The 15752-nt window shown below is 58.3% G+C and overlaps 1 protein-coding gene across 7 annotated transcripts in view; it reads right to left on the bottom strand.

Moving 5' to 3' along the window:
* Window positions 1–15752, bottom strand: part of ELFN2 (extracellular leucine rich repeat and fibronectin type III domain containing 2) — a 50403-nt gene that overhangs the window by 25650 nt on the left and 9001 nt on the right. The window contains exon 1 of one of the 7 annotated variants that reach the window (XM_037847675.1): window positions 1664–2101. The exons of the other annotated variants lie outside the window; for them this stretch is intronic. The gene's annotated coding sequence lies outside the window, so the exon portion shown is untranslated. Of the gene's footprint in view, window positions 1–1663; window positions 2102–15752 lie in introns of those variants that run through there. 7 annotated transcript variants of the gene reach the window in all.

Raw genomic sequence — 15752 nt, 5'->3', positions numbered from 1 at the left:
GCAGCATCTCCAGGAAGAAGGAAGGGCCGTTCCAGAACCCAGACCCCCACCCAGATGTCGGAAAGAGCCCCTGCCACCCCTGGAGCCCCTCACCTCTGGACTGACAAGGAGGCACACCGCCAGGCAGAGGGGTGGGGTCAGCTGGGGGTGAAGGCAAGGAGGAAGGATGTCCCTCTGGGGGACATAAGGTGCCCACCCTCCCACCAGCCTTGGCCTCCCTCGGAAGGCAGTGGACACGTGAGGGGCTGGGGCTGGCAATGACAGTGAGAAAGGCGCCATGGCTTGCAAAGAGGCCCCACCCAGGGGAACCCTCAAAGCCATCCCAGATCAGAGCTGCTGCCGAGGCTCCGCCACCAAGGACTGGCTTGAACCATCACAACCTGAAGAGTCAAAGGCTATGAAGGGGATAGTGATGTTTAAAAAAGAAAAAAGCCAGTGTTTCTCAGGCTCTGTTGTGAGTGTCTTTCCTGGATTCACTCACCGAATTGTCATGATGACCCTAGGAGCTATAGCCTCTTACTGTTGCCACTTTACAGATGAGGAAACAGGTCTAGAGAGCCAAAGCAATATGCCCCAGGTCTCACAGTTCTCAGGCAGCAGAGCCAGTGGTCTTAGGGTCTTCTGCACATTCTGAAGTCCCTGGGGAGGCTGGGAAGAGTTTCTAGAACATTCAGCCTCTAAACCACAGGCCAAGCCACGACTGAGGGCACCCAAGTTGGCTGCACCCATCAGCCTGTGTCCCTGCAGCCAAGGCCAGCAGGGAGAGAGGAGGCTGCGGCCACACTAGGCCAGGCACACAGTGGGCACACAGGAAACTCGGCCGCGGTGGGGGTCCAAAGAAATCACCTAGAACGGCCAAAGCAAACCATCCGTCTGCAAGAGCCGCTCATGCGAGCTGCGGGGCCACAGCCCCGGGAGGCGTGTGAGGTTTCCTGGTGATGGCGCTGGCCGAGGCAGCCCTCCTTCTAGTGCATGCAAATGAGGGGCATAAATTTCTGCTTACTTAACTTCACAAATGTTAACAAGCTCATAAAAAATAAGTTATTCCTCTTCAGCTCCACAACATCCTTCGTTTGTTTCATTTTGCTTCTCCTCCCTCCTGCAGCCTCCTTGGTGAGCGATAGAAAAGCTGCAGATTTCCATGTTTCCCTGCCCAGTGGGTCTGCCCTTCCCCTCCCTCCACCCCACCCCAGAGAGGTTGGCGGAGAAGCCCCCAGGGAAGGCATCAAAGGCCCGGGTGAGCCCTGGTCCCTGTCCCGCTGCCACATGACCTTGGGCTCCCGGCTTCACCCTCTTGGTTTAATTGCCTCATCTACAAAGTAGGAATTGCACTCATAGCCTGCCTGCCTCGGGGTTACTGTGAGGATCAGACAAGATAATCCGGGTAAAGGGTAAAGTGATTAGTCTGTTTCTGGCACAGAGCAAGCTCTCAATAAATGTTAGGCCTTGTTACCCCACCCCCAGTTGATCCTTCAGTAGAGTTTGCCTCCTGGGGGAAGCTGGCAGCTCCCCATGCAGCCCATGGATTGGTTTTGCGGCCAGGGCTGAGCACTCATGTTGGCCACAGGCCCTACCACTCCCTACTGCCTCACTCCAGCCAGACGCACACCTTTAATGGTCCTGGCCCCTGTGAGCATCTGAGTTTGCCATCCCGAGTTTATACCTCTCAAAAGCTTTTCCAACTGGTGGTCTCACCGGGATACATCAATAGGCCCAGCTGATGGAAGGGGAAACTGAGGCACATGGAGGGGCACCAACTTGCCCGTAAGCCCCAGGATAAGGGCTTTGGAGCCAAGGCCAGAGTCCAATCTCCAGGTCTGGCCCATTTCCTCTCATGAGTCCCTGGCCACTGTGCCCATTTGGAAGATGCCACCCTGTCACACGGAGGAGCAAATGGCCAATTAGCGGAGGAGAGGCGGCGCTTGGCCTCGCTGGGCTCAGCGTGTTCCAGCCCCAGGTGGCCGGCTGAGCAGCAGCCAGGGCCTGCCCTGGGCCTCGTCCCAGCCCGGCGAGCAGACATGCCAGGCCAGGGCAGCATTCCTTGTGCCGAGTCCAGCACAGAGCCCAGTGTCAGGGGCTCCGAAAGATGTGGGACGGGAGCTAGAGGTGGCTTGTTCCCCTCGGGTCCCCTTGATATCCGCCACCTCAAGTCCACCCCCAGGAATGGCCCGGGCCAGAAACTGCCCCTCGTTAGCCCACATTTGCCCCCTTCTACCAGCACAAAGCATTAAAAGCCATGGCCCCAACCTGCTTCGGTTGGCTTACCTCCAGCTGCACCCTCCCCATGACCCCCCATCTCACAGAAGAGGATGCAGAGGCCCAGAAGAAGCTGCAGACTCCCCAAGATTGCACAGAGGAAGACTCAAGCCAAGGCCTGTGCCACCTTCCAGCCCACACCGTCTGGCAAGGACCAGAAAATAGCACCCAAGCCCAGGCTAGATTGCCGTCAGCCCCCACCTCACCAGCTACCCTCTCCAGGTCTCAGTTTCCCCATCTGCAAACATGGCTGAGATCTGACACAGTGCTTGGGAGCCTGACACACAGCAGCACTTGAAGCCAGACCAGACATGAGATCCTGGGAAAGTCATCTCACCTCGCTGGGTTTTTAGAGGAAAGAGAGCGGCAGGGGGAGCCCCTGGGAACACCCCAACACCCAGCGATGAGGCCATCTGTGCACATGCCTCACCTTCCCCAGAGTCCCTTCCACAGCGTGCCCTTCGCCTGCCTCCAGCCACAGCCCAGGAAGTGACAGAGTGGTCGCTGAGTACCAGACACCGCGAGGGGCCCACACAGCTCACCATGAGTCCATGGTGGGCGCTGTTGTGCCCATTTCTCAGATGAGAAAACTGAGGCAGGGAGAAGCTAAAGAACTTCCTGGTCCTCACAGTTAGGAAGAAACAGAGGTGGGGGACTGACAGACAGATGGACTGATGGACAAAGATAGAAGAACCCAGCCCTGGTTCTGATGTCTGATGAGGCCCTGGTGGGGTGCAGGCTCAGAGGATGAGAAGAACAGGTAGGGATGGGAGGGAGGGGGCGAGTCCAGAGACGGGCAGGGTAAGGAACCCCACAACTGTCGTCAGCAGTAGAGATGGCCCCTGGTCCCTCCGTGCCTGCCTTTGCACAGCCAGAATCCCCCATCGCTAGTCTCAACAATTTCTCAAGGCTGGGCCACTTTCATTCTTCCCTCTCTGACTGGTCTTGAAACCTTTGCCACCACCCCTATCCCCCACCCCCCACCCACAGCTGCTGCCCGCCTCAGCATGGGGAGAGGGCGGAGCCAGGGCCATAGGGGGAGGGGCCTGGAGAGGCGGGGGCGGGCCGAGAGGGAAGGCTGGTTCCTGGTCCCGGTTGCCCTGGCAACAAGACTAATTAATTCCGACTAGAGCGCCATCTGTGCCTTGGCTGGATGGGCGGTTTGGGCTCGCGGGTGTTTGTTTTGAAAGGTATGAGAGTAGCGGGTGGAGCTGGGAGGCTGCGGCCCTGGGGTCTAGCAAGGGGCTGGCACCCCCCTCCACATTCACACCCGCAGCGGGAAGAGGCAGGCTCAGCCCCCAGGGACCACCCAGGACCTTCTCTCCCTGAAGAGGTGGTTTATCACAGCCCCAACAAAACCTTGCACAGACAGCAGACAGCAGTGCTTGCCGTCTGTGCACACATGGACACACGCACACGCACACCCAGGAGAACGCAGGCTCAGAATGAGAGTGACTTGGGCTCCGATGCCAGCTTATGCTTCCTGAGCCCTCAGTTTCCCCATCTTCAGAATGGGCCAACACCACTCCCATCAAAGCGCTCGCTGGAGAATTACAGGATTTTCCCCAACACAAGGGACCTGAGGGGCACGCAAGGAGTCTTGTCTAGTCTGGGGCCAGGGGAAGCATTGCTGAGTGTGACCCTGGTGAGGGCAGTGCAGACGCAGTACCCAAAGGGTGGCACTTTTGAGGAGCTAGAAGGAGGCCTGGAGGATTGGCCTGGGGGGCTGTGAAAGGGAGAGGGTGCCCCGAGGCGGGAGCCCTGAGGCTGGACCAAGTCCCTGCAGGTCCCAGAAGCTGGGATAAGGATCCTGCTTTTAGCCCAAGGACACTGGGGGCCAGGGAAGGGTGTAGGCTGGAGAGCAACACACTGGGAGCTCACTCCTATGGAAGGGTGCAGGATGAACTGGACCGTGGTGGCAGCTGGCCTTTGAGACGGTCCAGGCTGGTGACGGTGACTCAGATGTGGGTGAGGGCAGTGGTGTGGACGAGCAACGGGAGGCTTGGGAGCAGGGTTTGATGACCTATAGGATGAAAAGGGGAGGCCAAGGGTGGAGCCCTCAAGGAAGTCTTGGGAGGTCTGGGTGGGTGGCTGGGCCCACCCGGGTACAGGGGGCCTCAGAGGAGGTTCAGGGGGACAGGGATGCAGCAGGAGAGAAGAAGGGTCCAATGTGGGGCAAGTTGAGAAACACCCCAAAGCACATGTCCAGGCAGTGGGTGGTCATGGCAGAGGACGGAGAGCTGGGCATTGTCTGCATCTGTGTTAAGAGGAGCCAGGGAAGTGCAAGTGCAGCCCAAGAGCAGGTGGACTGGGCCAGAAGGCCTTCGGCTCAGGGACAGGCCCTATCAGGTGTGGACGTTAGGGCTTGGGAGACTGCCACGTGGCAGCACTTGAAGCCAGACCAGACGTGAGATCCTGGGAAAGTCATCTCACCTCACTGGGCCTCAACTTCCCCATCTGTAAAATGGGACTCCAAAGCAATACCTACCTGCCAGGTTGCTATGAGGGCCCCCCTCCCCAGATCCCCCAGACTGGGCCCCATTGACCACAAAGCAGGACTCTCCGAGGACCAGCTCTTCCAGTGAGGGGTCAGGGCACTGACCTTTGGTGAGCACCTACTATTTTTCAGGTGTTTCACATGTTGTACCAACACACAGAGTGGTGATCAGGGAGAAAGGACCTGGAGTCAGGCGGCCCCGGGCTGCCCTACAGATAATTGCAGGACCAGGGAGAGCCCTCACCTTGCTGAACCCCAGCTTCTTAAAATGTAAAAGGGGGTACTGAGGGTACCCACCACCTGGTATTGTCGTGAGGATGAAGTCCTGCCTGCACACGGCAAGCACCAGTCATCACCATCATCACCGTTATCATCGCTGCAATTGTCACTGCTTCTCCAACAACCCAAGAAAAGGGATCTACTGATCCCCATATCACAATGACAAGGACAAGGACTTCATCCACCCTGATGTCCAGGACCTGCCACCAACTGATCACAGGACCCCCCTCCCCTGGCCCAAACAGCCCCCTCAGTGTCCCCCTTCTTAGCCCCCCAATCCCATTCATCCCTCAGGCCCAGCCCAACAAGATGCCACCTCCCACAAGAAGCCCTCCCTGACCACCTTGGCTGCCCCCTGGGAGCTCGCAGCCCAGCCCACCCACAGTTCACCCGACCCCCACATCGGCAGGCTGGCAATGCTGTCCTGGGGCCGTGGCTTAGCTCCCCCTGAGAGCAAGGTCCCTTCCCCCAACTCCCTACCCCATCATGGCAGGTTGAGGATGGCGCGGAGGGCAGACCCAATTCATGTATGACCACACCCAGGCCCATCACCCATCCAGCGCAGGGCCCCAGCACCACCTCCTCGGGGAAGCCACACCACACACACACACACACACACACACACACACACACATACACCCGTCCTCCAGCACTCACCAAGGGCTGGCCCTGTTCTAGGTCCTCTGCATGGATTAAACCATTTCACCACAAGTCAATGAGGTGTGGAAGGTGCGGTTATCTCTACTTTTACAGATGAGAAAACTGAGGCACAGAGAGGTTAAGTGACTTGCCCAAGACCACACAGCTAGTAAACAGTAGGACTGGATTTGACCCAGGCAGTCTGGCCTCCAAGCCCTACAGCCTCTCTGAGCACACTCCTTCCTGGCAATTCTACTTTTGTAAGCTTAGCTGATTAATTTCTGTCCATTCCCCCAACTCCCATGGCCTGTAACCCCCTATGGGCTGCGGGCTACAAACACCTGACCCTGTGCAGGGTATATAGTGGGAACTGAATAGCTGTTAAATGTCTGCCACCATCTCAGCCCTGCCCCTCCTCTGATACTTGACCACTACCACCCCACTCCCTCCCCACCAAGTGTGTCTTCTGCTTGCATACTTCTTGTGACTGGGAGCTCACTACCCCTGCATCAGCCTGTTCTCCTGCTGCATCCCTGAGTGTCCGGCTGTCCCTCATCAGGCTAAACCAGACTCTGTTCCCCAACATCATCCTCTGGGGCCTCCCAGAATTCAGTCCACATAAGACACCCCCCCATTCCCCTGCCTAATGTGGCTCTGGGCCGAGTCCCCACCAGGTACACAAAGTCCCAAAGTCCTCCCCATTGGAACCTGCCCCACTGGAGCCCACAGGACAGCAGTCTGGATGCCTGGACTGGGTGGGATGGGAAAGGAGGTGAGCAGGGCCCTCACCTGGTCCCCAGGGGCAGAACCTGGCTCTCCCAACCTCTGAACCTTTGCTGCTTCCACTTGCCAGCAGCTGTCCAAACACCCCGGTGGGGAGAGAGCCCCTTCACCCAAATCCCCTCCACAGCCCTGTCACCATCCAGCTGCCCCGGCCTAGACCCCCGGCATCCAGGATAACACCACGTGAGACTGCCGGAGTCTGAACCTTGTCCTGCCCTCTCCCAGCTGTGTGACCTCGGACAAGTCACCTCACCTCTCTGAGCCTCAGTTTCCTGCACCCCACAACATTGTCCCAAAGACCAAACATGGTGATACACAGAAGTCAGCCACCTCAGAGAGTGCACACAGCAGATGCTCAATAAATGACAGCAGTTATGATTAGTGGTTGGATCTGAAGACCGGAACAAAGAAGCAAAGAAATGAGTGAACACAAGCACTCACAGTGGGGTCTCGGAATGCTTTTGGCACACTCCCCGGGGGAGCTGCCGTCTGGGGAACTGTCTTCGGGGGTGCCATTCCTGGCATCTCCCACTAGGGAAAGTGCACAGAGAGGGGCCACTGAATCATGCCCCCCACCCAGGCCCACACCAGCCCCCACTGCCCCTGGTAGCAAGCGCTCAGCCGTGCGCCCCCACCCCCACCCGTGACCAACCCGGCAGCCCCTCCCCCTCCCCCGCTCTGCATCTGCTCAATTAGGGAAACTGGGGAGCCAGGAAAACAAAGACTTAATTTCTGAGCTAACCAGCCTGCCTCATACTAATTACCATCCTCCCGGGCATTAGGGCAGACTTCCTGGGGGAGGCAGAGGGAGGCGGGAGATCCCTGAGCATGACACCCCCTTCCCCTAAAGCCTGAGTCTGCCCAGCATGGGGGGAGGGGAGCGGAGACCAGGAGGTTTGGGCAGGTGGGATTTCAGGGTAGGGCTCAGTGGGTAGAGCCAGAAACAGGGAATAAGAGAGTCCCTTGGGCACACAGCAGGGAACAGGCCCAAAGCAGGGGGACGTCCCCTCGGCCGGCCCCACCCTCCCAGGGTCCCCTTCCAGGACTCCTGCCCATTGCCGGGGGGGCAGCCATAGGCTGGGGAAGGCCCCAGGACAGGTGCCCCAGTAGGTATACAGCCCACAGCCTTGGCAGAGAGAAGGACAGATGGACACTCCTAGGCTAGAAAATTGAGCAATGATCAGAAGGAAGCTTTCGGGTCATGGCATAGCATGTGCATGTGTGTGTTTGTGTGTGTGTGTGTGCTGTGCGTACACACATGCGCAAAGCAAGAAGGCTCAGGACTGGCAGCCAGGAGGCAAGGGTTCAAGTCTGTGCTGGGGAACTGGGCACGTCCCTCCCCCTCAGAAATTTGGACTTCGCTACAGGAGAACTGGAGGGGGTGAGCTGTTCAGCCACTTGCCTTCAGCAGGTGTGTACTGAGCACCTACCCAGCATGCCCCGGGCTCTGTGGGGCACGGCAGGGACAGCTGTGAGCAAGATGACAAGGCTTGTGTCCTCGGGATGCTTCCGTTTTGGGGGAGGAGCCAGGGAGTGAACACAGGGACCAATCAGCAAGGGTGCTGGACAGACAAGAGCACCTCCAGGGACAGGCCCGCAGGAGGGGGTCAGGGCCCCGGGTTCAGGGTCATGGCAGACAGGCTCCTCACAGCAAATGTGAGAAAAGGCCCTGCCTGGCAATTAAGCTTCAGATAATCTGAACTCACCGTGGTCCCATTGCAAATCCCTTCCCCTCTCTAGCCTCAGTTTCCCTATTTGCAACAATGAGGGGGCTTCAAGAGATGGTTGGTAAAGTGCACTCTGGTCCTCGCAAGCAAGGACTAAGTTGTTTCTTCATCACGTGCACAGGTGTGTGTGTGTGTGTTTGTGTACAATATGCAGGGGCTGTGGTGTGGTACACACACACGTACACATGCACAGCTGACCACGTCCCCAGCCCTGGGTCTGGCTGCGAGATGTATGCACCAAGTGGACAGGTACACGCCAGGGGAGAGAGGGGGCAGTGCAGTGGCTCCCTTTGGGGCTATCCTCTCTTATCACGGGCTCCCTGGTGTGCACACCCGACTCTGGCGGCACAGGTCGTCTCTGGAAACTTCCTCCCTCCTGGCTCATCATGGAGCATCAGAGCTGCCCACCACATGCCCATCTACCATGTGCCCGGTGTCCCCTGTGCCTCCTTGCACCAAATTTTCACCACAACCCCACCAGGTAAGTCCTGTGACCCCGCTTTATATGTAGGGAAACAGGCTTAGTGAAGTCAAGCGACTTGCTCGGTAACTGATAGATCAAATCCGATCCTCAGCAGCCACACGTTCTGCGTGCCAGGATCAAACCCCCCACCCCTGGCCCTCCCTCAAGGCTCAGCCCCCGGGACCAGGCCAGACCAGGCCCCAGCCCGAGTGCCACCCTCTGTGGATTCTCAAGGAGCAGCCGACACAGCCAGGTGGTTAGAGCGTAGCCTGGGGAGCAAGATGGTGGGGTGCAAATCACGGTCTCACTGTTGACTCTCTGGGTGACCACAGGCAAGATTCTTAACCTCTCTGCCTCAGTTTCCCCCTCTGTGAAACAGGGGTTGAAGGTATCTACTTAGTCAGGTTGCTGTGATGATTTAGTTCGTTTCTATAAAATTCGTAGGACAATGCCCGGCACGTGGTATTACTTAGTAAAGAGTAGTTAAATAAAATGAATAAATGATGCCCTCTGACTCTGTGGGCAGCCTGGGAAAGGGGGCATTACCCTGGTCAGGAATGAGTTCACTGGGAGCCAGAGAGGTTACCCCAAGTTCCCACAGAGGGTATGGGGCAGAGCCAAGTGCTGAGATGTCCAGCACCAAGGTGGGGAGCGAGTCTCTCCGTCTGGGCCAAGGGAACATGGAAGTCCCTAAGATGGCCCATGGCCTCCTGGTGACGCAGGCCCCAAGGGGAGAAGGCAGATTATGTGAGGAGAGGGAGGAAATCTGGGGGGGCGGCGGGGATAAGGGCACAGAATGGGGACCAGGCCTCGAGACCCTGCACCCTCCCTCCCTCTGTGGCAGGTACTCATCTACCCTGACCCCCCTCAAAGGCCCCGGCACCCCTGATGTAGCCCCCATTAGCACCCAGCACCTGCCAGAGCCGTCCAGGTCCCCAGGCACCCCCCACCCAAGCTTCCCCAGGTCCCAGGGAGCGCTGCAGGCAGGAATCCCATCCAGATTGGGGGGAGGGGGGTCCTCCGTGAATGCTCACCAACACACAATCAGACCCAAGCTTGGAGTGGACACCCTTCTCACAGGGCAGCCGCCCTGGGCCCGGGTGTGTGTGTGTGGGGGGGAGGGTGTCACGCACTGTCAGTGAAAGTGGGAAAATTGCCAGCAACCTAACCCAGCAGCCCACACAAGAGACATGGCCTTGCGAGGGGAGGCCCACCCTGTGAGGGTCACCACAGGGGCTGGATCAGGACTGGGGTCCCGCTGTGCCACCAGGAGAGGTTTGGGGTGCAGAGCCAGGGGCTGCTTGTAGGAGCAGAGCCGGCAGTGAGGCAAATCCACATGGGTCAAACGAACAGCCTCAGCAGGGTGGTAGGTGCCCAGAAACATGGGCAGGGGCCTCGCCAGTGACTGCAGGTGGGATGGCAACTGTCCCTTTCCGATTTACACACAGCAAGTCTGTTCCCTAGTTAAGAACCTCGGTCGACCTGCCTCCCCATGCGGCCGGATGGAGGGCCCCAGATGCTGCTGCAAACAGGGCGAGGCCAACTGGGGCAGCCACAGGCCAGAGATGGGTGTGCAGAGACAGGGGGAGATGCAGAGAGAGAAGCAGGCTAAGGACGCTCAGCTCAGGCCCTGGAGAAGACACGTCCCGGGGGCGCCCAGCTGAGCCTGGTTTTCTTAAGCCCACGGGGTCATGCAGGTCCAGGTCCGGGCCTCCCAGGGCTGGTCAAGACCTAGCGAGTGCCGTGTAAACTGTCAAGTGCCGGCAGCCCACCTCCTTGGTGCCAAGCCATAAGGCAGGAGATGGCTGGATTAGGGCCACAGAGACCTGGCTGCTGATGCCATCCAGGAGGGCCTCTGGGACCCTTGGGCAGCCTTCCCTCTGGGGTTCCCACAGCCCCTCCCCAAAAGGCCCTGGAGAGGCCTGCCAAAGAGACAGAATGACAGCCCTTGTCAGTGTTTGAGAAAAGAGGGAGCTCGGGAAGGGAGCTGGGGGCTCATTCAGGAGAAGCGAGACAGGACTGTCTGAGGGGCTCCCTCCTAGCCCCCACTGGCCTGATCAATCCTGGGCCTATTCTGTTCTCCCTCGGTGGTGGGAATCTCTGCAGTGGCACGAGCCCTGAGTTCCTTGGGGGGAGCACCCATGGGGGCATCTAGACAGGCAGTGGCTGCTGGAGGGGCCGGCTGAGCCAAGATGCCTGGGAGAGAACCGCCAGCTTGACTGCAGAACGCACCCACCCCAGCCTGCCCCTCTGGATCCCAGGGCTTTGTCTCCGGGGCTGCAGAAGGCCCCGAGCTGAGAGCTGGGAGACCCACTCTACCCTCGGCCCAGCCGTCCACTGCGGGGTGATCCCGGGCCAGCGCCGCTCCTCCCTGGGCCTCGGCCTGCCCGTGAGCATGGCGGGTGGGTGGGAGATCCTGCTGCCCTGACCCTCCAGCTCTGGGGTCCTGGTTCCCCATCAAGCCCCTGCTCCTGCCTCTCCTCTTCAGAATCCAGGACAGAACATCCAGATGAGCTGCCATCTCGGCCAACCTGAGGACCCCCTCCTCCGCATTCCCAAACCCCCTCCCCACCACCAACTCAGCACCAACTCAAAGGGAGAAGAGCAGGGTGGTGTCAGGAGAAGGGAACCCACTGTGAGCAGAAGACTCCATGAGCCCTGGGTAAGGAGTGGGGGTGGGGGGCATCTGACTCAGCGCCATCCTCTCCAGCACCTGGCACAGGGTCTGCAAACAGAGGGCGCCCAATACATGCTTGTCCAAAAGGAGTGGGTGGCTGCTCTTTCTGCATCATCTAATTTAATCCCAACGGCCCTCGATCCCATCTTATAGATGAGGACACTGAGGCACACCGAGGTGATGCAACTTGCAGGTTAGGGATGGAATCAGATGTTGAGCCTAAGCAGTCTGACACCTGGGCCCATGTGCTCGACCACTGTGACCCCAGTCTTGCAGCACCAGGAATTTCTCCACTCTCATCCGTGGCCCCCAAGCTGATACCCTGGAGAATGTCTGGCAAAGGCAGGAAAGGCCTTGCTGGAAGAGGCCCTGCTTGGACCAAGTGGCTTTTGAGTCACCGTTGTCGGGGTTACCCATTCTCTGCTGACCCCTCTGTGACTTGTCTTCTCCCAAGCTGCTCAAGGCCCTTGGTGAGCCCCCATCTCACTCCTCGACCTAGCCCTGGGTGGGGAGGGGAAGGTCTGTGTCTCCCCACAACCTCCAACTGCGTCCTCGAGGACAGGGACTAGGTCTCAGCCTGAGGACCAGAGAGGGCATGGACCTCTCCAGGGTCACACAGCAAAGTGGAGGCAAGAAGGGGCCCCACGGCCCTTTGTCTCTGTCTCGCAGCTCAGCAGATTCCACCCTCTGTCTCAGACGAAGCTGGTTGAGCTGAGACCCAGAGTGGAGGTTGGGGGTGAGGGAAATGGGTACTTGACAGTTTCTACAAACCCTCAGGCCCTACCACTGTCAGCAGCCATGCAGGCCTACTGTGTGCAGACACCCCCGGGGCCCACAGTGTTCCCATTTCACAGATGAGCATTCCGAGGCTCGGGTGTGCCCATGACCACGCAGAATCGGGATCTGGCCCACCATGCCTTGCTTCCAACCAAAGGACAGGTCCTCTTGCAGTCCCTGCCCCACATCCAACCCCTTCCTGGTTCTCAGGGGCCACCTCTTCCAGGAAGTCTTCCCAGAACTGGGAGAGCCTCCACTCAGTGGGGTCCGTTGGAAGGCAGACTGAACCCAGAGCCCCTCAGCGCCTCCTCCCTCAAACTGGAGCTTCCGGAAGTCAGGGCTCTAACCCTCTCAGACAGAGACTCCCTGGAGGTGGGACCATTTCTCCCTCAGACAAAGACCCCAACCATAGGGTCTCTTCTCAGCTTCCCCAAGATTTAGGGGTTCCCTGAGGACAGGGCTACCATGCTCCCTCTCCCTCAGACTGAGAAGTCCTGAAGTGGGACTCCTACCGCCCCCCTCCTTCACCCCCATCCAAATAGCACCTCCAACCCCCAAGTACAGGGCCCTGCCTCAGGGGCCAAGCAGCCCCCACCCAACCAGCATGCTCAGAATTTGGGCAGGGAGCCGGCCCCCAGGCCACACCTCAGCCTTCCCCCACCTGGCACTCCTCCAGGCTGGCCTGTACCAGGGCGGCCATTGCAACCCCCTCCCCTGCCACCAGGCCCGTCCATGAATCCCAGCTCTGTTGGGCACCACAGACCCCCCTTTCTCCTCCCCAAACAAATGTGCTCTTGAGCAAAACACTGGGACCACCGCGCACAACGCCAGATCTATTCCCTGGACTGGCATGGCTGCCAGGAGGCAGGGGGGACAGCCAGGCTGGGGGAGCAGACCGCCCATCCCACAGGCCTCCAGGTCCAGCCTCTGAAATCAGGGGCCCGGGCACTTGAAGCTCCGTCCTAGTGGGGCTGGGACCAACAGCCCACTCCCTGGGGGAAACCCCAGGGCAGGCCCATCCCAGGCGCCATCCCCTTCCTCCTCCCCACCTCCCCTGCCACAGTGCAGGCTGCAGCCTCTGAGCCTAAGTCTAAATCCCGGCTCCGTGGCCTAGCAGAGAACTTCCCCAAACCTCAATTGGGTCATTTGTAAAATGGGAATGACAACCTCCACTCTGTTAAAACCACGAAAGGCAGAGATGCACTTGGCGTACAGTAGGCACTCCAATAAAACCAGTTTCCTACTCTCTCCTCTCTCTGATTTTCTCTCTTTTTTCCCCCTCCTTCCAACCTAGAAGAGTGAGGTGGGGCCAGCAGAATCAAACCTGCAAATCAAAGCAAGCAAAGCCCACTGCCTCCCAGAAGCCAGCAGAGATCAGCTGAGATATCATCCCTATTGTACAGGCAAGTAAAATGAGGCTCAGAGCAGTTAAGTAACTTGCCTGAGGTCACACAGCTAGTGAGTGGCTGAACTGATTTCCTTTGACAATTCAAGCTGCTACCCAAAGCTTTTCCTTCTGGCACCAGCCTTCCCTTCTCAAGAACCTTCTGTGATTTCGCCTCTGCGTTCACAGTCAAATCCAAACTCTTAAGCCCCAAATGCCAGACCCCCAGCAAGATGGTGTAGGGCAGCAGAAGGAAGCACCTGAAGTCAGTTCAAGCTGGGGTCAGTGGCAGCCCTGCCCCCCAACTCCAGCTGGGTGTCCATGAACAGCTCCCCAGCCTCACTTTCCTCATGTGTGCCCCTGGAATGACAGGACCAACCCCCAGGTGGCCGGCAGGGTTATCCATCCATGCATTTGCCACATATTTTCTTAAGCACTACAGATGCCAGGCCCTGGTCAAGGCATTTGGGAGAACAAGAAAGAAATAACCCCTGCCTCAATGGAACTGATACTACTGGGGAGCAGAGTTGGGGGTCTGATATGAAACAAGCAATCAACAAAATAGTATCTGGTTGTGTTGGGGACTATGAGGAAACAAGAGAGGGAGAAGGCCCAAGGCAACCGACAGAGTGACCTCTGAGCAGCAGACATTTAACCAGAACAGAAAACCGCCACGTAATGAGCCAAGGGGCAGCACCGAGCCCAGGGGTAGCAGCAATTCCTACAGAAGGTAGAGGAAGTGCAAAGCCCTGGGAACTCAGTGAGACCTGGAGCACGTGTGAAAACGCCTGGCACATAGCAGATGCTAAATAAACAGCAGCTGTCATCATTATCACCTTAAGGAACTTGTGCTTCCCTTTCCTCTTCTGGAAAATGGTTGGCTTTGCAGATTCCAGTGAACCCTAGGTCTCTCCCGCCTTCATTTAAAGTAACCCTCATTACATGACGATTCTTCCCATTTTGCAGGTGAGGGAATCAAGGCTCCCAAGATCCCACAGTCCATAAATGGAGCCAGATCAGGGCATGAACCAAGGTCGTGTCATCCCAAACCACCGTGCTCCTTCCAGCCTTCCGTAGTCTCACCAGGTACGGAGCCCTCACTACCTTGCCCCTTCCCCATCCAGCTCAAGACAGCTCTGACTGGTAGATGGTCCCTTACCATGATGAACTAATGTCTGTGCCCAGCGAGCCCCACTTCTGCCTTTTGGGATCACTCAGGGCAGCCCCACCCCTCTTCCCCAGGTCAACTCTAACCCCCTGGGGCACTTCCCAGCCCCAGGCCCAGTGCTCTCCTGCATCCCCCCATATCAGCATGGGAAGTAGGGACTGGTATCATACTCACTGCAGGGATGAAGACCCTGAGGCTCAGAAAGGTGAACCATGCCCAAGGCCACCTGCCTGTCACTCCTCAGGCCCCTCAGATGTGCCCCTGTGGAGATCACCTTGCAGTCCCTTCGCCTGGTCTGTCCCCAGCAGTGCCAAGGAGGTGAACAGACAGATGTCCCCAACTTGGTTACTGCCAGGGCACCACCAGGCACTCCTCTGACACCCAGCCCCAGGCAAGGGTTGGCTGAGCTGGCTCAGAACACCCAGGTAGTGGCGGAGCCCACTGGGGCTATGCAGGAAGCCGGGAGACAGGGGGCTCAGGCAACAGCTGGGGGGTCAAGGCGCACATCACTAGGGCGCACACGCAGGCCCCTGGAGCCAGAAGGGGGGGGGGCGGCACAGTGCCACCTGGCTCCGCTACCAACTCTCTTCGTGACCTTCAGGAGGCCCTCACCCAAGGGTCCTGGGGAGGGGCACAATGAGGCAGATCTGGGGTGAGCAGGTGTGTTGCACCCCCCCTCCATGCCTGAGAGGAAATGCTGTATCATTTTTAAAAGGAATTATGACAGTCGTGGTTTCCACTCACTGAGCGCCCAGGATGTGCCAAGAATCATGCCAGGGGCTTCATGTACATTATCACAATGACAGCAACCCTGCGAGGCAAGTGCAAAATACCCATTTCACAGATAGGGAAACTGAGGCATAGGGCCACAGAGCTGTAAGTGCCAGAGCCAGGATTCAAACCCAGAGCTGTTGTGCACTTCCACACAGCTTCCTGTTCTGGTTGCTTTAAGAAAACATATGGAGACAGAGAGATGAGAGATAACTTTGAATTGGGGTGGTCACAGAGAGGCAGGCTCCCTGGGCGGGAGGGCTGGGGGAAGAGGGGGTGTCAGGCCTGTGGTGAGCTGGACACTTGGGGAGGCAGGCTGCCCGGGGTCAAA

This window comes from Choloepus didactylus, chromosome 8, assembly GCF_015220235.1.
Source record: "Choloepus didactylus isolate mChoDid1 chromosome 8, mChoDid1.pri, whole genome shotgun sequence".
Taxonomy (NCBI): Eukaryota; Metazoa; Chordata; class Mammalia; order Pilosa; family Megalonychidae; genus Choloepus; species Choloepus didactylus.
Note: the sequence above shows the minus strand (reverse complement) of the source record. Positions and strands in the feature narration are given on the sequence as shown.